Consider the following 26,251-nt stretch of genomic DNA (forward strand, 5'->3'; position numbering starts at 1 on the left):
GAAACGATGACCTTGGATAAGCCTATTAAAGACGTCTGAGCATGTGATTGTCTTGTGACCACAAAGGTACCCTACGCAATGCAGTTTCCGGGAATAGGGATACTGTGGTTGGTTGTGAAAATTACTTGGGTTGTGATGATCAGTTTGGTAGCGCAACATGGGGAAAAGAGAACCAAAAAGGACAAAGTAGAATGCTGAAACAAACAGGAGATTAATACTATCAAAAGAACTAGTGCATAAACTTAAATAGTTATGTTAAACAAAAGATACCTGACAAGGAACGGAACTATTCCGAATCAAACACAAGCCCTACCAAAAACAATCCAAGTGAATCTCTCTCTCTCTCTCTCCTGAATGAGCATGCACAGATGATTGAAGGGAAGGAAATAGAAAATTTATTCCAATTAAAATCTGCATTACTGTCTTAAACACAGAAGAAAACGACCTGGCTTAAATAAATTGTTATTACATAAAAATGTTGGCCTTTTGGCCTTTTCTTCCATCCTTTACATTGCCAATGTTCCTGGAATGGTGTACATGACTCAACTCTCCCTTCTCTTTAACCCAAAGTACACGGGATATCAAATTGAATTACAACAAAATCTTAAAGCGAATTTGGGTTGTCTAATTTGCAAAACTCCATGCATTACATTGAATTAGAGCTGGCACCAGTCCAGAACCTTTGTGCACTTGTGGGACATATCACACATACAGAGAAGCTATTTGGATCTCTGCTGTCTAGTGTACTCCCAAAGGGCAATGGCGCCACTAACGTGAACATTAAGTGATCTAACAACTCCCAACTGGGGAATTTCAATGCAAGCGTCCAGAATATGAATAATATCCACTGGTATGCCCTCTTTTCACGGCCGAGGACAAGGACCTGGAAATAATCAAATAAGCATTGTGAAACTGAAAATCTCTTTACAAAACATAAAACTGGATTAATAGTGCAAAAGTAAAAAAAAAAAGAAAAGATATCTTCATTTCGTTAAGAAAAAAATACTTCGTCTATCTTCTACAAGTGACAATATCCAGCCTTTGTTCCTTCATTTCATATTCTTTTTCCCTTCCTGAGAAGTTTCTTCAGTATTCAATGTGACAGGATCTAAAGAAAGATACAATTTCATGACTTCTAATAAAAAGATTCAATGGCTTTCTCCTTCCTTTGTACAGTGTCCTAGTTTTCTAGAAAATTTTAAGTGAATCCCTCAGTTTCAACTTACCGTGTTAGCAGGGAAAGCATACTGATCGAGAGGGACACTATTTGCTGTTTGTTCTAGTCCCAAGATGGAGAAGCCTTCTCGCTTTTCTTGTTCAAGAAACCTTTCAAACTTCTTACGGGGACTTCTATGATAGGTACCCACTTCTCTGCAGTGACACTGAAAAGAAAAGACAATGGTCACATAGTGAAATGATTTACAGGAAACATTTTACAGATGCTCGATAAGCATGTACATCAAGCTTATATATAATTGTGTCATGCACCATGATCCAAATCACAAATCACGCCACAGCCACATGGGTCTCTTGGACTCTAATCTAAGGACTACCTTCCATGGATGGAAAAAAGGACAGGTTCATTTAATTCTTCATGGCATGGTGACATTCTAATTTTGATATGACTATTGAGGCTTCCTATGCATGGTGAACCCTTTTTCTTATGCTCTATAGGCACATAAAGGGGAAGGTAGCACTGCACTAGGACTAGTGATGTACACAAGACTTAAGTCAGAACTAGATAAGTTGGGGAGCACATAGTATAGAGCATTATTTAATAGTATCATTTGGGAAAAATACAATCAGAACCCATTTCCGAATGCAGAGCTTTTTTTTTTTTTTTTTTTTTTTTTCCTGCCAAAAGTTATCAATTTGACTAGCATAAGATGTGCTAAAAGATGAGAGGTGGAGGACAATAAGAAGATTGACACTGATCAAAAGCCACGTTGCAAACTAAAAATTAAAGGACCAGTAAAACGTGCTATAGCTTGGAGATTCTAGAGGTCTGACTATGTACAAGCACTTTGAGCAAATACTCTTGAGTGTAAATAAAGCTTAACAATGAAAATAAACGAGACATTTGATTTTATTTAGTGGACATAAAGTTATAATGTTCTTTTATCCATGGGGCATGTGCAAACTTGGAATAGCAGTCTTCCATAATGCATTGTGAGTGTTTATCCAGGTGAAATGTCACTAGTTTTCTCTCTACTGTGATGTGCTCAGGCGACTCCATCACTGTGATGGAGAAAACAGAGGGCAAAGCTTAAAATCTGGCATCACCACTCTGATGTGCTCAGGTGACTCCATCATGGTGGTGGCAGGAGATGCCAACAGCAGTGGCGCTGTTAGTGCTGCCAAGGACATGCAGCTCCGTTCCTTAATTTTTCACAGGCAAGGTTAGAGATAGTGAGGGGGATAATTTTGCAAATGCAAAAATATTAGAAAAGTACAACGAGTCCACAAAAACCTGGTCAGCTTTTTTTTTTTCCCCAATAAAAAGTCTATGTTAGCAATTTTAAGGGCGTTAAGGCATATCAGCAAAATCTGCGATCGGAAAGGCACAAGGACAAACAGTAGAATTCTAGAATATACAGAGACCATTTTGGAACAAAAAAAGTAGATGGATTGTTTTGAATTTTGGGCAAGAGTAGAGGGATGACTAATGCCATTTCACTTTTATCTGACAATCAAAAGATGTTAGTAAACAATCAAACGTAACTTATTTACTGTCCTACTTAAAATACAGCCCTCGCAGAATTGTGAAATAGATAGTAGCAAACTACAGTCAAAACCTGATGAGTTGGAACTGCTTATCACGTATGATATTAGTATCTGCAATGGCCAATCCAGAAGCCTTAAACACCTGAACAAAAATTTATCAGTTAAGGAAACATGACTTCTGGAAAACAGCCCTCTGTATTCAACATTATGAAGATATTATATCACTGACATGTATAACTAACCTCCATGTCCGCAAGCAACTCTGGCAAGATTTGTATGCGTCAAGCAAAGATGCTAAAGTATGATATTTTGTCTGCTAGCTCTGATTTTGTCCATGGTCTCAATGCGTGTACGGAACATATGATTGACAAGGTGATCCTCTTGCTCCATTTCTGCCAGATACAGAACAAGTTACTGAAGTTCCAATCAATAGATGAAATGGAATTATGCAATCCAAAGCAAAAGTTGACATGTTTTGTCTGTCAGGGCAACAAAAGTTGAACTCGCATTATAATGATGCCGTGAAGAAAAGCATCAATAAGTGTCACCTTCAAGTGAAGTACTTGAAGGCACCACAATTTTCCAATCCGTACTTTTCATCACATTCTTTGGGATGGTCCATTGGGAAGAGGAATTATAGAATGGAAACTCAGGTTCAAGGAACAGGCAAACCAAGAAGACAGTGTGGGACAATAACAAAAGATTTGAAGTTCTTGCCTGTTTAGGAAGACTAGATACATATTAAATGTAATAATTTTGTCTGGAAAACCAATCCAAAAGTTTAACCTATATGGTGAAGGGCAATGATATGAATATAAGACGCAGAAAATTATGTTAGTAAAAGTGACATGGATACTTTGGGTGTGCATAATAACCATTCTATTTTTCTATTTTCTGTTCCAGAGTAGGTTTAGAATAGAAACCGTTTGCTAACACAATTTCCTTTTTCTATTTCTAGAACAAGTTTTTACTCCAAAAATAAGTTTGAACAGAAAATAGAAGTTAAAATTTTTAACTTTTCTATTTTTGGAACAATAAAAAACTTTTCTTATCGTTCACTTTCATCACCACCACCCGCCATCCCGACGATCGCCCACTACCACTCGCTGACGCCACTCGCGGGAGCCATCGGTGGCTAGAAGCCAACCACCGGCTACCGGAAGCTTTTGTCTCCGGACACCGGCTGCCCTGATCCTCATCGCCCTGCAGCCCGTCGGTCCCTTCCACTTGCTGTTGGCTCCCTCCCACCGCCACTGGGAGGGAGAAATTTTGTCGTTATTAAACGAACTTACGGTTTGAGGAACAGAAAATTCGGTATCATGATCAAACGCGTATTTTGCTCAGAAATTCATCCAAGGAATAGAATTAGAAAAGTCAATTTCTTAACTAGAAATTGATTTTTGGAATAGAATGGTTATCATTCGCGCCCTTTTCAACACCTTTTCATGTGCAAATGAGCTAAGAAACTTTAGGACTCCATGTTCAAAATGTAGGAACCTGCCAAAGAGTAATATCTTAAATAATACCGACATTTTGATATCGTTGCATTATGACAAGAGTTTAAGTATCAGCCTTTTTATATTTGGACTTTACTGAAAGAAGTTTGTTCGTCTCATCATTCAAGAACAAGCTCAACAAAGAGTCTTGTTTCTCATGTTTGGCAAGTGTAAATTTTTTTTCTGAAGTTCGCAGCATCCCCAGGTGGCTGGCCAAGAAAAGGTTCATTGTTGGTGCTAGATGATACTTCCTGACGGTTGCTATCTTCATCAATACGTGGTAGCTCTCGTTTTTTATGGGTAACTAAATCTTTTGCCATGGAACATCTCAGATCTCCCGACATCCTGCATATTTTCATGACTATAGTTGCCGGACGGGACACAAGATATGCAATATCCTGATTTTCCTTTTTAGAAAAGCTGTACAAACGCATTATTACATTCAAAAGCCAACACTTGCTCCATGACGGGGACGTAGGAACACATTCAAATTCAAGTTCCTGAAACAATCACAACTATATCAACAAACAAAGCAAGATACCTTAACTTTTAGTAAAATCACTTATGACTTACGATTAAGCAAGTGAATACAAGAAGTTTTACTCATTTATCATACATTTGAATCAGTTAATTATGCAAGAAACCCTGTGAAAGATTCTATCAATGAACTTCAAGAAAGAGACTCACCTCAACCCGATTGACTTCAATTCCAGAAGGAGGCTGAAACTTTGGGATCATAGGCATCAAGATATCCTTCCATTGATGATCGTAAACTTCAAGAAGCAACAAAACAATATTACATTGAGCAGCTCACAACATATATTACATTTGAAGATAAATTATCCTTCTGAACATATTATATGACTGAGTTCATCCTAGCATGAAATCCATGTAATCATAATGACAGATTTTTGTGTCAACTCTAGAAATATCACAAATAGAAATCCATAGCTGAATTTTCAAAAGAAAAAAAAAATACATAGTACAAAGCAATGTCATACCGTGCCAATCTTGATTCTTGATCAGGTACTCTTGCAAATCCATAAAGCATTTTCTCTCTAGAGGGACGTACTCAGAGACTCCATGACCAGCAGGAGGAAACAACTTTTGTAGAACTTTATATTACCAACAACTGTCGAGATTCCAACAAGTCAATCATGCACTTTATGTAAACAGGTGTAAGGTTAACATAAAAGAAAACTTCATCTGCTTCACCTGAGTAAATCCGCGTAAACTGTGATGATGTGAGTCAACAATGGAATTAGTAGGAGGAAGTAAATCTTCCAAATGCCTGAGTCGAACATCATTAGATGTGTGTAGAAGGATATTAGCTGCTATAAAAACATACGAAGAAAGTGCCTGCAATAGATGAGATGGCATTAATTGACTAATGTATGGCTTGGACTTATTCATATCAAAAGAGAATTGCAGCAAGAATGCCCAAAAACACATCCCATCTGATATATAGAGCTGTTAAAAAGGTTCATAAACTTAATGCGCTTGTTTCGCGCAAAATCACTGCTTTGTAAAACATTTTCCTAAAAACGATCGCTTGTATTATTACTTACAAAAATGAATGAATGCAAAATATTTCATCATCAATGTAAATGTTTAGGCATAGATTGTGTTGATACGAAAACATTTTCTTGACTAATTTTTTCTAAGCATTGGCAGATGCTTTCAAATTATTCATTTTCCTAAAACAAATGAACCCAAGCCTTTTTCCAGGAAAAAAAGAAAGAATTATTTCATGTTGTTATGGTGATTAGAGTATTAAAACCTACTTTTGACTACTAAAAATCAAACAAGTGCCATCTTTCACCCTATGCATCTATCGCCCCATGGAAAGCCTTTACACAGAGTCATCCTAGCATTCTGCCGTCTTCTTTCCTTTTTGTTATCCTTGGGGAGATATCCTAAAATTTTCTGTTTAATGGGACAATTGTCCTTAGAAAGTTTAGGTTCTAGTTGATAATATGGTTCTATTTGATAGTTTCAGACAAAAGGAGGTTATGGTAAAATTTGATTTCACATATAAGATTTTTACTAACAAAGAAAATAACAGCTCGATGCATCCTTTGATATGCATATGAAAGAGGGACACATTGGTCAAATATGAGTGATTTGACAAAGGAAATCCTGATCCAGATAATGAATGGATAAGTTTGCTCATTGTCTTGCGACAAATAAGCCAGTTGGTGTTTGAAGAAAAGAATCTGTTTCTTATCTCTTTCGTAAGTGATTACAATGAGTATAAATACATGAACAGAGAATCTAAATTAGGTAAGAAACCTATATAGATAAAGATCCTAAGTTGCCTCTAATATCTATCAATATCAATTTATAGCAATCAGAATAAAAAACAATCATCACATATATCACGTAATATAATCACGTAATATAATCGAGGAGAATTCTAGAAGATTTCCTAATACATTCCAACACTCCCCCTCAAATGGCTTGAAGATGTCTTCCATAGACAGCTTGTTCACTAGGACGAATGAATTGCCTTCTATGTAATCCCTTTGGTCAGAATGTCAGAAATCACGATCGTCACTTGAAATATACGACATACAAATTAGTCCGCTATCAAGTTTTTCTTTGATGAAGTGTTTATCAACTTCCACATCTTTGTCCGTTCATGTAACACGGGATTATGAGCAATTGCGATTGCTGCCTTATTGTCACAATATACTTTCATTGGCATGGAACTTGGAATTTGTAGTTCATCTAAGATACCTTTAATCCACATAACTTCGCATACACATGTGTGCTGCGATCGAAATTCAGCTTCAGCACTACTTGCCACCACACTCGTTTTTTACTCTTCAGTGACTAAATTACCACTAACAAACGTGCAGTAGCACAAAGTAAGATCTCTATCCATAGTACTTCCAGCCCAATCTGCATCGAGAACACCTCATTTCAGATGTCCATGTTTTTCAAACATTAGACCACTCAACGGAGACTTCCCCTTCAAGTAGCGTAAAATTCTATATACCGCTTCAAAATGCCTTGAGGAAACCGGTGAGTGCATGAACTGACTCACCATATTTCTTACAAAAGCTTGATATATCAGGAGTATGAGATAAGTAAATAAGTCACCAACAAGCCTTTGATACCTTTCTCGGTCTATTACTTCTTCAGCTTGGCAAGTTCAAGCTTCATATTTGGTTCCACGGGGGTCTCTGTTGCTTACATCCCTAGACTGTCTCTTTGCTGATCAAGAACATATTTGCGTTGGTTTATAAAAATGCCCTTTTTGGATCTCGCAAATTCTATTCCAAGAAATATTTCAAAGCACCCAAATCCTTAACTTCAAACTCCTCAATAACTTCCCTTGTAAGCTTTTCAACTCAAGCTTTGTCATCACCGTCAGTTAATATTATATCATCAACATAGACGATTAGAATTGCACGCTACCTTTTGAGTGTTTATAGAATAGAGTGTGGTCTCCTTGACTTTGGTGATAGCCAAATCTTTAACCACCTTCCCGAATCGTTCAAACCACGCTCTTGGAGATTGTTTAAGTCCATACAACGACTTTTAATCTGCAAACTTTGCCTTCAGTTTCCGCAGAAACCCTGTGGCCACTCATAAACACTTCTTCTCCAAGTCACCATTCAAGAATGCATTCTTCACGTCTAGCTGATGTAGGGCCAATCAAATGTAGCAGCCAAAGATAGTAAAATTCGGAACAAGAATTTATCTTGTAGCACCGGGGCAAGTCTCCTGATAGTCTACTCCATAAGTCCGAGTAACCCCTTTGCCACTAACTTGCTTTATACCGCTCAACACTCCCCCATCGGGTTTACATTTTACAAGAAATACCCATTTACAGCCAACGATCTTTTTTTTCTTTCTTCTGGTGTATCAACCAACTCCATGTGCCATTCTTCTTAAGTGCAAGCATTTCATCACTCAACAGCCATCTTCCACTTTGGATCCTTTTCCAAAGCTTCATGGATATTTCTAGGAATAGATATGTGCAGAGCCAGTTGACACAAATGCCTCTATGATGATGAGATAACTTTTGGAATGACACATGTTTTGATATAGGATGCTTAGTACATGATCTAACTCCTTTTCTAAGAGCTATAGGCATATCAAGATTAGAAGCATTAGTATCGAGAATTTAAGATAGGAATGGAGGGAAAAAGAGTACTACTAGATCACCTGATGACGACAAAGAGATCATCTCTCGGGGTTGTAGACGGATGAGGCTCAGGACAAAGTTACGATCTGCAATATTTTGAAGAGTTTTCCTTCTAGTATAAACCTGAAGTTTCGGGCTTATTGATCACATTGTGATCTTGAACTTTCTCCCCCTATCTTTGACACATCAAGATTTGGCAGAGGTGTTTTCAAGATTCAAACAAAGGATTAGGAAGGACAGGAGAGTTAATCTCTTCACTAACTTCGCCATTCTCCCCCTCTCTCAAGAGATTTGTTAGAAAACGGTTGTGACTCGTATTAAATGTTACATCCGTAGTGATATGAGTTTACCGGTATGTGGTTGTAACACTTGTAACCTCTTTGATTAGGTGCATACCTATAAACACACACTTTTCAGCCCGAGGATCTAATTTAGATCGACACCTAATCGGGAGATGGACAAATGTAGTGCAGCAAACACCTCAGAGGAATATCAGAAAAATACGAAGGCTGTGGGTACACTTTTTGAAACAATTTAAGGGAGTAGTGTAATTTAATGCCCGAGTAGGCAACCTATTAATTAGATAAGATGCTGTTAGCACAGCTTCCCCATAAGTATTTAGGTACATGCATTGAAAAACAGAGGGCACGCGATACTTCAAGGAGATGGCGATTTTGCGTTCAGCAATGCCGTGCTGTTGGGGTGTAGTTCGGCAAGTTGATCGGTGAATGATGCCTTTTTCTGTCAAAAAACTCCCCAAATTGGTTATAATATTCAGTACCATTATCAAGACGAAGAATACTAATAGTAGTACGAAATTGAGTCATAACCATTTGATAAAATTTTTTGAACAATGACTCAACTTCAGATTCGCTCATTAAATTATGTCCAACATAAACGGGTATGATCATCTATAAAAGTAACAAACCATCGTTTTCCGTTTTTGTTGACATGGGTGAAGGACCCCAAACATCACTATGGGATTAAGTAAAAGGAGATGATGCACGTCTAATCGTTTGGATTATAATGAGTACGATGACTTTTAGAAAAAAGACAATTGTCACAATGATAGTTGAAGAAACATCCACATCTTTGAACAAATGAGAAAACAAATGTTTCAAATATCTAAAGCTAGGATGGCCTAATCTACGATGCCAAACCATTATTTGTTCTTGAATGTGGGAAGAACTTAAAAGTTCCATGCGCCCGAGCTTTTTTATTAGAGACAAACTCTTCAAAATAGTAAAGACCATCCTAATCCTAGCATTGCCAATCGTCTTCCCGAGATCTGATCTCGAAACTCACAATGGGAAGCAAAAAAAAAAAAGACAACACGGCAATTAGACTCTTTAGAAAGTTTACTAACGAGACAAGAGGCTGCAGTGCTAACTTAGGAACATGCAGTACATTATGAAGTTTAATAGACTCAGTAAAAGTGGAACTAATCCTTTGGCGCAATAGATGAAAAACTCCCATCGGGCGATCCGAATTTTTGCTGCTGGACAAGGAATATAGGATTTGAACAAATACGGAAGATTAGTCATATGATCGGATGCCCTTCGAATCAATGATCCAAAGTGCAGTTGCCAGACAACAAGAGAGGGCATTTAGATTTCTGCAGCAGTGGGCAATCGAAGCGTAGGATTACCGATGCGGACCCGACTGAGAAGTAGTTGCGGAAGATGGTTTAGTTGTTCTTTTCTTTGAAAGAGAATGCGTAAAGGGCTCATTAGCCGGCAGTAGGAGGCATACGCTGAGAAGACTTATTATCACGGCTAAATGAAGTTGGTCTCCTTGCTTCACTAGTTGTAGAGCTGGACGGCCATGAATCCTCCAACAGGTCTCCCGTGTAGACGGGGTTTGTTGCAAAAATCACACCAAATCTGAGGAGTTTCCCATCCGATCTTCGCAAGTTAATGGGGATCTTGTTTATATTTTGCCTGAAACTATTGTTGTAGGAACATGGCCCTTCTTGTCTTCAAATATAGTTAATGCTGAACCTTCCAATCATCCCATCCTTTCGCCTGATAACCACTTGCCCAGCATTATTCCCGTCTACTTTCTTCTCTCCAGAACTCGAGAAGACCTCTTGATAGGTGGAAGAGGCTGCTTCCCAAGTATTCTGCCCCGTGCATTCATCAAACTCATCTCTAAGCTCCTTTGAAAGCATAAATGCGTTGCTGCTTCAATTTTCTTGGCGATTACCATCTTCAATACACATCCACTCATGATCATTGAATACATCCACCTGCCACAAACGTTTCAAGGAGTGAAAGTATTTTGTGACATGCTTTCCTCTCCCTTGTCGCATCTTCCCCAGCTTCAAAGGTGCTCAGAGATTTGAGATTGATTACCCAAATCTGGAATACATCTCACACACCGCATCCCATTCCTTTGCGGTATAATAGCCCCGAATAATTTGCACCAATATCTTCTTCCATGGGAGTTGGTCACGTCATAATGCTTTGAATTCTCTGCATCCCGCATAGCCCAAGTGGGGTCATCTCGCTGGTTCTGCATTATCTCGGTCGAGATAGCCACTTTTTTCCTCTACCTCCGTATATACATTCGAACGGATTGAGACCACCAAAAAATTATCACCATTCAGCTTTATGGAAGTGATCTGGTGGGGATGAGTCGGTGGATTTGTAAGAAGTGATGGAGGGTTAGATTGAGTGGTTTGATGATTAAAGTCCGACATAGTGATGGGACAAGAAAAAAAAAAAAATTACTCGAGGTGAATAGATGAAAGACCTTTAAGCTCGATACCATGAAGAAAAGAATCTGTTTTCTTATCTCTCATAGAGTGATTACAATAGTATAAATACATGAACAGAGAATCTAAATTAGGTAAGAAACCTATAGATAAAGATCCTGTTGGCTCTTCTAATATCTATCAATATCTAATTTACAGCAATCAAGAAGAAAACAAATCATTAGTTGTCATCACGTAATATAATCACGTAATATAATCGTGAGAATTTCTGTAGAAGATTTCCTAATACATTCCAATGTTGTTGTATCAGCACTAATGCCTTGCTGCTTTCTGACTTAATTTGATCTTCCACTCAAGATTGAATAATCTAATTCATGGGCAAAAAGCTAATTTCAAAAGAACTATCAGCATTTGCTTTGCCCCAGCTGTAGAATAATCTTCATCAAGTGCTCAACTTCTGCATATGTTTAAAAGTAATCTTCATCCTTTGCTAGCTTTATGGAAATCAACAAGCAATTCTCAACTCTTCTGTCAGTATTATCTAAATATCCCATCTCATTAAAATTTTCACTGCAAGTGGCAGTGATTTCTTCAGATTATGAAATTAACATAAAGGGATATTATTAGATGAAAGATGCACCACAGAACATGCATTGCTCTTTGCTCTTTTTATACAAACAATGAAGGGAGCAAAAGGAAATACAAAAATGCAGCATTTCTAAGAAGGGTGGATCACTTTCAGACATATAGATGAGCAAATATAATACAAACTACTAGAATGCAAACTTAATAAAACCACAATACACTAAGAGAAGAAAGTTCTAAAGAAACTATTTCAGCTAACTTTATTTAATATGATGCCACCAAAGGTTAAAGATAAGTGAGTCGCTTCTGTGACATTGAAGGTGTATTGTCAATCAGTGTTACCATATTCTCACTATAAAACATCATATCACATAATTTACCTGAGGCCTTGCATTGTGGTCTCGTAAAATAGGAACCAATTGCTCCCTCACCTGTAATTAGGTACAAGTACCAATTTTAAGATAGCTGTGTACATAGAACTGACTTGTATGTGCAAAAGCAAAGAAGATTGTAGCCACCAGAGGCTCTTAAACTAAAATGCAAGAGAAAAGTTGCGACAATACAAAGTGTTGCAAAATAGACTTTGTACTAGGTTTCGATGATAAATTTAAAGTAATGCTCCCAGTCAACTTATCAATAGCCACATCAATCTTTCACTTCTGACATAAAATTTAAACTCAGTCTCCAATGCACCTCCAGAACACAAAGTAATGGTTCATTTAATTGACTTCCAGTGCCACTATCAATAGAGGGTTCTTTAATCTTTGGCCTAAAAGCAAGCCCACAGAAAGAAAAGAACCACTAGAGGATCAAATGTACATAGACTTTCCAAGATATTTATCTTCAACCCATGCATATCTCTTATTTCTCAACAGAATGCAGTTGAATGTTCACGGAGCATGTAATTTTTCTATTACTTATTTTATGCGCAAGTTGGTATACACAAGGCCAGTACCACAAAACCACATCTTCGGAAATTTGATATAAATGTGTAATCCTATTAACAAGTGGCCATTGGTTCACTTTTTGGTAATAAATTGGAAAGACACATGGAGCTAGAAAGAGTAAGAGGCCAACAAGCAACATCAAAATAGCATTACAAGGTGGTCATGTTAGTAGAAGATATTTCTCCTAACAATAAAGTCGAGGTCGTCTTCAAATTCAAACACCCCCCTCCTTTCCTCTGGTGAAATTATATTATTAAAGACATTCGATCAGGAAGAAAATTTCAGTATCTGAGCTGAAGTATATAGCAAACAATATCCAATATCACTATCATGAAAAAAATGATTTTCACTCAGCCAAAAACAAACAAAAAAACCTTACATGTGAAATTCGTAAAAAAATTTAATTAAGACCAGTAAAAGGTCCTCACCAGGGATGGGAACTTCAGGTAAACATTAATAGCAAATGTCTCTAGGTACTGGCGAACCGCAGGTAGATTGTTACACTGCAAGAAATAAGAACAGATCACTCTTGAACTCTGGAACAACAACAAGAATAAGTGTAAGAGACACAATACAGATGCAGATGCAAGAGGACTTGATTTCTGACGTACAGGTTGAAGAAGTGGGAAACCAAAATTCTCCGATCATTGGTTGCTGCTTATTTCTCCTCCCAGGAGTTAAGAAATCTATTTCTAATGGGTAAATGATTGCTCAAGAATAAGGAGACAAGCCGCAGTACTTGGCTCAGGTAGTAGGCAGGCAGGTTGACCTATTCATGGTCTAGCCAACAGATAATATGCAGAGAGTTCAGCAAAGAGTATTCATTAAAATTTAGAGACTTTTGTACTAAAACATATTCTTTTTAATGAATATTATCTTAGGTGAGAAAATAGAACAAAGCGAACTCTTTAAGGATAGTTTCCAATTGTACAGAAGAAAATGAAGCAGTTTTGCATGTTCAATTGGCACTTGAACAGAGAAGCATGCGTTTTACTTTAAAAAAAAAGAAAAAAGAAACACCTAAACAATATATTTAGTGGAAGAAGACTTGGTTGCCATAGTTCAGGAGTTGTCAAGTGATTCATCAACTAGTACCCGAGTACCGATATATTTCATACACCAAACTTGTGTGGACGAGTTGAACAGGGAAATGAGCAAAAAATGTATTGTTGTAAAGCACAGACTTGAATCAAAAAAGAAGAGTTTGAGTATAGTAGTATGGGTTGCTTCTATTTAGCTGGCCACTACTAGCTGGCAACAACACATAGGATGGGAATAATGATAAAAGGGCTTTAAGTCAACACAATTGGCCAAGTGCTATGAGACATGCATATCAGACTTTCTAACATTACCACTACACGGACATGTACTTACATATAGGCATATGTGCAAACTTCCTGTAACTTGCCCCACTATATCTTGACTGACAAATCTAGTCAAGGCACATATCATCTGCCAAGCACGTATTTTGCGTCTATGAATCTGCTCAGAAAAACCAAGGGTCAAAATAAGAGGAAAAATCCAAATTAATCAACATGATCCAGATCACATGGAATGCAAGTCTTTCGTTCGCCACTAGATGCAAAAGGAGAATAACTAATCAACAGTACTTCTTGACAACTATGAAAAGGTTGCTGAGCACGATTATAAAGAAACCTTTTAAATATGTTTCTGACTTGCAACATAAGTACCTCCTCGAATGAAAGCAGCAATAGTAATGCCAGTAGTAAAACTCCAATTTTCTTATCAAAATTTTTTAGATGGCTATTAGCTTAAGATTCTTAAATCAGCAGATTTCCACAGCTAATGTTTTTCTGAAACAAGAGAAAGGGATGGCAAAGCACACCGCACTATACTTCTTATACAGCTCCTTTGCAAGATCCTTGTCGTTCACCTATACAGAAAGCAGCAAAATGAATGCGAGGTTTTGGAAAGTATAATATAAGCAAAAGAATGTCTGAATTGAATGAGGAAAAAAAGACTATTGTCAATAGTCACTAATAGAAGACACAATAATACATAAGTTATACTTAGTTAATACTACTTCCCAAAGCAGGCATTCTTGAACGGTATGAAGTTTGAAGTCTACAAATACTTGTGGAGAAAAAACCAAAGAGAATTTCCCACAATTACTATGATTCCATAGTTGCAGCTACCGTATAAATCCTGAATGGGAAGAACAGTATACTGATCTGAGAATTCAATTGCTATGGGATTGGAAAGTGGTCTCTGCATTAATAAGCACCAAACCAAGGCACTAGCCGAATTCTCGCATGTACATGGACGTGTTTTATTTTATGTGTTTGTATCTCCATCTATCCATCTAACAAATTGTCTATCTCTATAGAGACTCTGCACATTAGTGATATCTACATCTCAATCTATCTAAATTTAAATTTATCAATCTAGAGCAAATGTCTACACCACACGAGCATAATAGTAGAGAACTGTATATATAGACCTGTGGGGATCTATATCTAGATGCTCATGAACACACATCTACAAGTTTGTGCACTAGGTGTGCACTCACCCATGTGGACACGCACACCAAGTACCAGGAGGCACTAGATGTACACACCACTGTGACAAGTTTAAAGAGAAAGGGAACACCAGTATTACCGTCTGATAAAGATAAGAAGTATCATAACTTGGTAAAGAAAAACTACTAAAAAGTTTACATGAGCTAGACATTTTCTACCAATGGAACCAAAGTAAATGAACAGAGATCCATGAGCTGTAACCTACTGGCAGGTATATAGCAGAATTAAGAAAGAACAATTGATTGCTTGAATGAAGTCTGATATATGGCGTTGTCAAGTTGAACAGTCATTGTGAAATTATGCCAGTGGAATTAAAAACTGATGGGGAAAAATGGTTGAAAAAGTCACAGTTCCAACTTTATTGAGAACAATCAGGACAAATGCTGTCCATTAAGAAGTAGCGAAGGCAAAGCAACAACTTAGGAGGCTTAAAAAGTAATTAATACCACTGCATCAAGGAGCTCTAGCAGAAATAATTTGCCAGCATCGAGAGCAGCATGACAATTGGTATTGTCCTCAGTAGATCCAATCTTTTCGGCCATGTCAGCGAGTTTGCAGAAGAGGACAGCAACAGAAACACGAGCATACAATTCTGTATTTATAAAAGCCTAAAAGGACAACGAAATTTTCCAGATAAGTGTTCATACCTGGCATTGCAAGGCAAACAAATGACGCCTTCACCATCCATTCCATCATAATTTTCAGAGTTTAGATTGCTGATTTTATGCAATTCAACCACTTAAAGCACAACCAGATATGAAGTAAAAGTAATTTCTTTTGATAAATCTTCATGTTAGCAGCCAGCTAGCCAGTCAAATCCTAGTTTCTTTCAAAATATATATATATATATATATATATATATATATATATGCCAGCCACTTCAGCGTATTAACAGCATCGGTGTAAGGACTTTATTGTAAAACCCTGCAAATTAAGGGCGTTATTGCAAAAGGAGAGGTTGTAGGACCAAAAAAAAAAAACACCATAAGTTAGAGGACCAAAAGTCGGCTGTCCCTTTCATAGATTTTTTAATGAAATGAAAGAAACAGTGGTCTAACTCCTCTCTTCATCCGCACCAAAAAGTGTACAACTTACTTCAGTCAACTCAGCATCAGGACTCTTTGCCAATAAGGAAACTTCAAGCTTGGCATCGTTATTCTCAGTCATTTCAGATTCAAAATCCTCGTCAAATGCAACTGGGGAAAAAGAAAACAAACCATATGTCAAAAAGGATATCTGGCCCCACATACAAATAAACAAAGGGCTATTTTGAACAGATTCACGATTCATGAATGTGTCCCAAGAAAAAAAGACTTAGACTTCATGAGAGAGTGACAAACCAGAACCATGGAGCGTTAGAAGTTTCAGTTCCTTAATGTAATACTTTAAGGTTGTAGGATTTGAAAGCCAAACTCCTGTTAAATGCAATGCTGCCAGACGAATTGTCCGTGGACTTTTCGTGCCTTCCTCGAGAACCATTTCCACAAACTGGTAAAATGCAAGGGCCATAGCAAAACCATTAATCAGCAGCAAGAAGCACACCATGCAGGGGAGGGAAGGGAGAAGGGGGGAGAGAGAGAGAGAGAACAGACCCATTTGAGAGGCCCACATCCACTCTCTGTCACATGCATTCTCTCGTCCTTGAACAAAGAAGGATGCAGAACAGATGATAAAAGTGCAGAAATAGCTGCAACCCTCCTCTTGTTGCAGTTGACATGCAACACCCATGAAGATCGAACCAACTGCCACATCATCTGCACAATAAGAGAAAATCATGAAAGAATGAATAAATCAAGGAAATTCATCTGATGCTTGATCCCCCTTTTTTTTTTGTTCTTTTTCTCTTCTTTCCCTTCCTCTCTCCAACACATGCACCCGCCATGGCAGAAGAAAAGGAAAAGGGAGGATGGGGGCGGGAGACCGCACTCAGGCAAACCTAAAGTTTGGTGGCCCTTTTTTCTTTCCTTCTCTTCTTTCCCTTCCTCTCTCCAACACACATGCACCCGCCGTGGCAGAAGAAAAGGAAAAGGGAGGGTGGGGGCGGGAGACCGCACTCAGGCAAACCTAAAGTATGGTGGTAGGCTAGGAGCTGCGCAGCTTAATCTACCCATCAGCATGAACAGTAAAACCCTAGCAAACGAAAAGGTCTCTGGATAGAATAGATTTCAGATTAATCTTCTCTTATTCTTTCTAGAGCTCACAAGGCATTACTATCTGTTGCGATTTGACCATTAACTTCAATTACTTACACTCGGCAATCATCAAAATAAATCAATAGTAATACCAGAAAAGTTGCTCATAAGAGTTTGTGTTTTTCCAGTATTGATCTAACAGAAAGGCTTTACAGCAGGTAATGTCTTTTCGGTGGAAAAAAAGGCCAAAAGTACTTATATTTCAGCAAACACAATAGGACCTAGAAAAAGCTTTCGAATTAAACAGCAAACTAACTCTAAATCACTGAACACGATAATTCAAACCAAAATTATAACAACTATAGCTAACTTGCTGCAAAAGTTCAAGAACTGGAACCTGGGTATCCACACCAACAGATGGGGAAACAGCTGAATCCAATCTACTGGAAGCAAACAACCCCAAAACCAGTCTGAGTGACCTTAGCATTGGTAGAACAGAATCTTCAGCAGCATTTTCAAGACTGCAAGATCATTTAGAGGGTTCAATAAATGAAAAGGAAAAATAAAGTTCAGAAAAGATTCATCATATAAACTTCTATCCCGAGTTACGAACAACGTAAAAGGGACATAACCATCTCATTTTGAGTTCGCAATTGCCATAACCACAGATTCATGTCAATTAATTTAAAAGGTCTAACCGGTGAGAAGCTGTGGATGACACTCCACTATAAAGAAATTATCAATCAACAACTAGCTTTGGAATTAACATGTGTGTATATTATTTGTTAATAGTGGGATAATAGAAAGAAAAACATGAAATTTTAGGTTAAGAAAATGTCAGTCATATAAGACTTTCCAAGCCTGCTTAGTCCAAGACCAGGATGTCTGGAAAAACATAGGAAGAGAACGAGAAGAAGCGATTAAACCAACTGAAAACTTTTGTTTCCTTTTCCCTTTCTCAATTTACCATATTAGAATTAGCTTCAGATATGCCTAGTCTACTTCAATTTTCCTATGACATGTGTGTTCAAAGAATCAAAGCAACACATATACCTATGCTTAAAGCTCATTATGGCAATAGCCAAGAAACTCTAGATAATTACCTTTCAACAAGGTCAACAAGTATCTGTCTGAGTGCATCATCTGAGAAGAAACATTCCTGTCCTTTTACTTGAACTCCATCCTTACAAGCATTACAAGGCATTGACAACAGAGATTCTAGGCACCGCCACTAAATCAATAAGAAATCCATCAGTATTAAACTTTTTTTCGATAGACTTATTAAACTTTCACTTTGAAATTGTCAGCAATTATAGAACATCAAATGTTAAACCCTTGGCAGCATGTAAAATCCTAAAAATGTAGCAGTAGAACCAAACTTAAGGAATGCACCAGCGAAGAGCTATCTGACTACATAGACATATAAGGCGAGAAATAAATATTAAAATGTTTCACTGCTTATCACTACTTTCACTTGGATGTAATATTATGTCCAAATCTGCAAAAGCCAAAAAAAAAAAAAAAAAGGCATGGTGTGGCCATTTTAAGCTACTCTTATGTGTGATCTACATCCTTTTGTCCACCTTTATTAATAAACTCTAAGTACTAATAAGAAAATGTCACTTCATTGATGAAAAACTTCACCTTCCAATTTATCAAAACTGCCCGTCGTGTTCGTGTCAGAAATCCCACAGCAAGAATTGTATTTATCTTGTGTAGAAAAGTAATAACCAAGGAATCTAAAAGCTGTTCCTCTTCAGAAAGCTGTACATGAGTCAAATCCTTTCTCCAGATTATATTTAGTATATGGGGAGAGAAAGCCGACACCAATGTTCTGAGGGCAGAAGCTAAGGCTTCATAAGCTGCAATAGAGAGTTCTGCCCCAGTCTATACTGGGGAAATTGTATCAGTAATGTTGAAGCAGGTACAGACAGATACAGAGGTAGAATATTGTGGATATACGCTTTAAAAGCAGAAAAACCAAGTAATTTAATTTATACCATTGAATTACAAGCTGAAGCTGATAAAGTTCTCCGCAAAAATCCCACAGAAAGTCAAGACAAATATTTAGTGAAGCCTCAGTCCTCATCTGTGCACACCACAAAGAGATAGAAGCAACAGCCTTGACAGATGTTATCTGTTAAACAAGAAAAGATACAAAACAGAAAATGTGAGAAAGGTACCTCCATGAAAACTCTCACAACTATTAGGACAGAGAGTGCTTCTTTAGTAAAAGGCACACCAGTTTTTAAGTTAAAACTTCGAAAATATTCTCATGTACTCTAGCACAGTCATAGTTAGATTGCATTGAAGAGTTAAATCTCCACATATATTAGTAATAGTGCATGGATTACTAGAGTTAGTTACACTGTAAAACAAATGTTACTCAAGAGAGCAAAGGATTATACAGCCTGCAGCACTGCAGTAGTGATGGAAGACGACAAGCGGCGTTGACTAGACCTCCAAGCTTTCCCCGCACAGAACCAGGCAGGTCCTTGTCCGCTACCTCACAGCTAGACCAGAATATTGAACAAGACACCTTAGCATATGCAACCAAATCCTCCTGCATGACAAGAAGAAAATGTCTCAGTTGTAGCACCATCATTTATGAATCTATCACAAAGGCGAAGAAACTAAAACAGTATTGTGCCATTGCTTCATAATACAAGATCAGAGCAGGAGGATACGTGTTACAACACGTTTATGAATCAGAACAGAAATCTCAAGAAATGACTGATCAATTCACTCTATCAATAAGTAAGCCAAATCTGGTGTATCATAAGGGATTTTCCATTTCTATGGATTCTGATGTATTGGGTCAAAAACAGTTCTTGAATAAGATATTTAACTCCAGGAGTGAATCGAAAAAGAAATCTTTATTGGTTCTACCTCCTTTTTTTATTAAAAGAATGAATCTTTTTATCGATGGATCACACCAAAATGGCCAAATCTCCGATAAGAATGATTTGAAAGATCCAAAACCCAACATAGTGGTATTTGCCAGCAACAACATAATGCACGCAGTTAATCAATTTAGATGAATCCAAAATCTTATTCCAATCCAATATGGCAACTATGCACACATAAGATACGTATGGAATCAATTCTTTTTAATAAATAAATCCCATCACAACTTCAAATATGGAATTCAAAGGGATTGAGTAGAAAATGATACTTTGAATCATAGAACCATAATGACTTATTTAATCAAAAATATCTATCGAATTTTAATCAGAAATAGTACCAGAATAGAAAGGAAAAAGCAGAGAAACTTTTTATATTCCTCCAAAGTCTGTCTATTATTCAATGGACCCGCTGTATCAAGAGGGACAGGAGTAGATTTTACTCCAAAATTGCTGCTGAATTCAGCAGTTTTTCCCTGCAACTCCTGAAGCTCCAGAACCAAGCTTAATAGAAGGATGAGATACTTCAGAGCTAGCCAATTGGAATTATTGCTTTGGTTACATATGTCAATACCATGAGTTTTGATGAACTGCAAAACCCAAAAAAGTAAATATTAGGAACTGGTTATGCAAAATGATCAAAACAGTAACTGACTGGCAGTAGAATAGTCTATGATATATATCGAAACTACAATATCATTACGTATAAATGCAAAACCTCGTCAGAATATTGCCTGTGAGTATATCATCAAAATAAGTAAAACAATCAGCGCAAAAGCTGAGCAACATGACAATGCAAAAGCACATCTATTCTGCAGAAGATAATGTATGGCATAAATCATTCAACCAGGAAGTAAGTCGATAAGAAAGTGATAGCAGCTAGCAAAAGTAACATATGGCAATTACACGAGTACTGATAAAAATTACCAAAAGAACATTAGAATCCAATAGCAGCAGCAATATATGGCATACCATTAATACTGACTCCAACTGATTTTCATTGTTTGCAACGAGAAAAAGCACCATAGCCCACCGTCTTGCTTCATATTCCCAGGCAGCAAGTTCCTCATCATCACAAGTAAATGCAGTACCAAGAGAATGACAAGAATTTATGAATCTTCTAGGGAAGTCTAGAAGACTATCTAAAATCTTTGTCTTAGGAGAACCCAATAGCCATTCTTTTATTTTCATGTGCAATGGACCTGTGTGTGAGAGAGAGAGAGAGAGAGAGAGAGAGAGAGTTTTATGTACATCTATGGTTAGCATTAAAAATTGAATTTTAAGGAAAACTACTTAAGAGTACTCCCGCATAATTTGAATGGGTATTTAGACAATATATGCATCTACATATGCATCACACACAAATAACTTGTATCTCTACTTCTTTTCTTAGACAATTAACTTACAGAAAATAAAATAACTGTTAATTCCACATGGATCATCAACTAACTACTTAATATTTCTTTCTTAGAAGGCCGTGTCTTATTGTCTCAATATGGTCTCTAAAGCTACTAGATTATCCACACTAAAAATAATTACTATTTTTCAATGTTCACCCCCGGAGCCATTTACTGTTTATTTATATCCCAGTTATTGTCTGGAGGCATTTGCTATTGATTTATATCCAACTCATTGGATAAGGCAACTTGATGACGACCAAGTAACTAACACCACCTGTATATGTATATGCTATTTTCAGATCCAACCGAACATGGATGTGTTCAGCCATTAGTGGAAACCCCAGACTAAAGCAACATGTAGCAAGGGAAAGAACACAGCCTGTGCAATACAACTTACCACCAATATCAATGAACTCCCGAGGAAACGTAGAAATAAAGTGTAGAAGCATCTCGAGAGGCACAGCACCGGAACACACCACTGAGGCAGCAGCTTCGAGTATCTTCCCACAAACTGAGTTAACAGAACTTACTTGTTAGATTCCTAGAGTCAAAACTGTTCAACATACTATACTAATTTGAACAATTGAGGACCTTGAAGACGATAATTCGGATTAAAATGTTGTTTGCAGCTTTCAGCAACATATCTCAGAACATCCAGAATGTCTGCTCCATCAGAGTGAGGCAAATCCTCTTCAGAGTGTTCCACTCGATCCTTGTCAAGGAAACCATTTTCACCCACTACAATTCTACGAGCGGCTGAAGCAATGCATTCAGATAGGGCCATCAATCCAGCTCTACCAAAAGATTGTTGCTTAGCGAGAGAAGATATATTCCTCAGAAATTCCATCCGTGTCCTGCAACCGCCTTATGAATGAGTTAAGCATTTGAACTATTTCTAGTTCCCGAATATAAACTCAAGTAACGGAAAAATAACAACTAAGTTCAGAAGCTTTCTTGAAAATAGAGGTAGAAGTCAAACCACGCTTTTCTTTTCCTTTCTGTAAAGTTGAAAGGAAGAAATAGCACAAACTCACTATCATCTGGCAGTGCCTAAATGCTATTTTTGTTTGTGTAAGGAGTTATGCACAAATGCATGAGCACATACAATCATTTAGCAAAACTGCTAAAATTTATAGAGCTGTTTTTAGGGTTAACAGCAAATACAAACATGCTCAATTCAAATGTCCTATCCCTACAAGGAAACGCCCTCTAACTTACATCACACTAACCCAAAATACAATGTATGCCAAAAAGCTACAGAAAAACCTTAGATCATTCTGTCCAAATTCATTTGTTAGTATCCTGTGTGGTGTCCTCACTTAAAAGGTGTGCTGTTAGGAGTCACACATAACAAGGCAAACATGGTGAAAGTTATGTTCAAATGTCCCACAACGCCTTGTTTACAAGTTTATATACTTCCATTAATGTGATTTTCCACGAAAAGTTTTCGGCCAGCTGCAAAAGCAGAGTGACATGAGAGCTGCCAAATGTAGTCTACTTGCCAATACCAGAATGGTAGAAGGGTGTACGACCATTGAGGTCAACCCACCAAAGTTTTCTGCTGTCCTATTAGCTCAGGCCAGAGCTATGGCATACAGAGGTATTCTTACCCCAGGACTCAAGATCTTACTGGATTCATAGGATCACATATCGGACTCAACTTAGAGACCAAAGAGTCTGAGAGGTATAGCCACAAAACGCCTCTTAAGTGTCTAAGGACTGGCGTATGTCCTGTTAGAGCAACTTTTGGAGGGAGCTACCTAAAATTTTTGGCATGAAACTCATGGAAACAGCCAAATGCTGAAGGGCCAATCTTCTTGATTTGACATACTATGTGGTGTGGTGCAGTGGTCTAAGTTTCAAGGAACTTTTTGTCAATCCTCCTCTCTATCCAACAAGATGAAAAGATAAGTGCGTCCGTCTCCATAAAAGGCATGGTGACAAGTCAATCGGACAAGACAATGTACTATTCCACCTCCACTGTCCCCAAAGCTTAGACCATTCAAATAATTACATGTAATCAACATACTCGAGACTGGCCCGATTCAATTATCACGAAGCTGCCACCTGAATTTGAGATCAAACACAGCGAAAACTAGACGCATCCATGTCAATCTCTACCGATCACCATATGAAAAAAATTAAATCTTTACAATTTCAATCGAGCTCATCGGCAGCTTAAAACCACTAAAGCAAAAAATTAGCATTGCCATCCTCACGCAAACCCGCTAGCAAAGCTAGATTTCCTTGTTTCAAGAGCCTCGCTCGTCCGTCCCAACACTAATCGAACACAAGCAACCCAAAGCCCCAATCGCGATCTCCTCGGCATCGATTTCCACCGCCTCCTAAATTCGAAAACATGATCAACCGACTCCCCAATCCAAACGATCACCGACTCAAAAAGCCCCCGAAGTCAGAGCGCAGATCCTCACCGCATCGTCAACCCCAAAAAAAAAATTGAAAAAAAAAGAAGGAAACTTCCACAAATCCAACGACGCGGGGCGAAATCTCGCGCGACCCTCGAGAGGATTCGCGCATCGGAGGCAGGGGATCGAATCGCAACCGACCGATCGAGCGAGGAAACGACGGGAGAAGGAGGAGGGACCTGAGGCCGTCGACGGAGAGGAGGCCGGAGAGGATGCACTCCTTGAGGCCGGTCCCGGCACGATGACGTCGTACTCCTCATCCATGGTGGTGGCGGCGGTCCGTCGCCGGCGACGATCGGTGGGTGGGTGGGTGGGTGGGAGCGGGGATCGAGCAGCGGCGGAGGAGGAGAGATCTGGGAGGGAGCAAGAGCGGAGATGCCGCAGGTGCAGGAGAAGGTAAAGGAGTTGGAATACGATGATTGCGTGCTGTCCCCGGTTGAATCGGAATATTTATAAATAAAGAAAAAGGAAAGAAGGGAGAGAGATGCTGGGCTTGATTATGTCCGTTTGATTATGCAGTAGGGAGGCAAATGAGGCATCAATATAATAAAGCTTGTCGATTTCAGCTGCTTCCTGCTCCTCTTTTTTTTCTTTTTTTTTTTTTTTTTTCTGCAATTTCTTTTTTTTTTTTTTTAATTTTCTCTTCTTCTTCTTTCTTTCTTTCTTTTTTCTTGTTTTTTTAATATAATATTGGGACGTGGGTGAAAAGGTCTTCTTGAACTCGATGCCTGGGGGACTGAGTGAATATGACCTGTTTTCAATAAAGCAGAGATGCTTATCCGCTCTTGGGGTGATTCATTCGGTCCATTATGGAGTATGGACCACGAGGCAGCGAAGTTTGCTTTGAGCAAATGCGTGATTTAAGCTTATGTTGTCGCCCCCAAAGTAATTTTCCCTTCTTTTGAAAAAAATAATAATAATAAGAGTACCCATTTAACGAATCACTTCTGCTTTTCGAATTAATCTTGGTTTTGTTAAAACACGGTAAGAAAATCGAGAGAAGTACAAACTCTTGTTTGTGGTATAAACAAGTCATAAAACTTATGGTCCAAATTCTACTATTAAAGCTATTTGGATTCCAATTGGGGTAAAACATGATAACATGAGATTAGAAAAACTCATAATATCATCCGAATTATGGAAAATTACATAATATGTTTGGTGTAATTTAAGATAGAAATTTAAAAATTAAAATTTTCGAAAATTTCACTTGCTTAATGTAATCTTCCGCAATATGTAGATCTAAAGCTACCTCACCAGCATCATTCTCTTCAATTTCCTTGGATTTGTCTCCTTTGCCAAGTCCACTTCCATCTCCACCTAAAGGCCATAAACCCCTATTCGGCTTCATCGAGTGAGAGATGATTCACCGTGTGACGTATAACTTCTCCTTTTACCCTCATTCATTAGGACAAGATCGGCCGGTTAGCAATGACAATTGGCGATGATTGGAGGCAACATCAATTATATGGTGGAGTACATTGTGGAGGCGGTTCTTGAGCAATGACCAGCAAAGCCAGATGCATCCCTTCATCTTTTGAAGAAAAACTATTGAGTTATTTAATAAAGAAAATATTCAAGCCAGATTCATCCCACCCTATAACCCAAATTTATTTAGAGAATGTCATCAATCACTATAAATGATATTTTGTTATCCTATAAAGATTTACCAAACATAATCTGAGCCTTTTCGGCAATAATTCTAATGGAAGAATCATGCCATTTCTCGTTACGAAACTCATCTAAATCGACAATTGTATATATTTGGATTGTTCAACATAAAATTGTAGTCTTAACTACACACTTAATTGTACCATGCCTTTCTTACTTCACTCTTCATCTCACCACATGGTAAAATTACTTGGGGATCTTAACGGTTCAATTGTTCCCTAAAGTTTCTCAAAGCATTTTAGTAATTATTTCTATGGTATTTTTGAAGCGAGCTTCCCTTTCCACAACTTTTTCAGCTTGAACTATAATGATGTACAAAGTTGGATCCTAGCCACGACACTAGTGGGAGTCAACACGCGTGACTAAATAGTCTCTACCACCTCTTGATGGGAGTTGTACAGCGTGCACGACTTGGGTAATAATAATGTTTAATTGAAAGGGTTAATAGCTGAAAAAAAAAATCCCCAATTTAATTTAATATGCCCGTGAGAAATCTATTAAAATCTCTGGGCGAAATTGAGGTAAAATTAAGAATTTTAACAGATTTTCGAAACA

The 26,251-nt window shown here is 37.9% G+C and overlaps 1 pseudogene; it reads right to left on the reverse strand.

Annotated features, from left to right (window-relative positions):
• Window positions 1–565: 565 nt before the first annotated feature.
• On the reverse strand, window positions 566–22,452 carry LOC120288916 (annotated as a pseudogene).
• Window positions 22,453–26,251: the final 3,799 nt, after the last annotated feature.

Source organism: Eucalyptus grandis, chromosome 10 (genome assembly GCF_016545825.1).
Source record: "Eucalyptus grandis isolate ANBG69807.140 chromosome 10, ASM1654582v1, whole genome shotgun sequence".
Taxonomy (NCBI): Eukaryota; Viridiplantae; Streptophyta; class Magnoliopsida; order Myrtales; family Myrtaceae; genus Eucalyptus; species Eucalyptus grandis.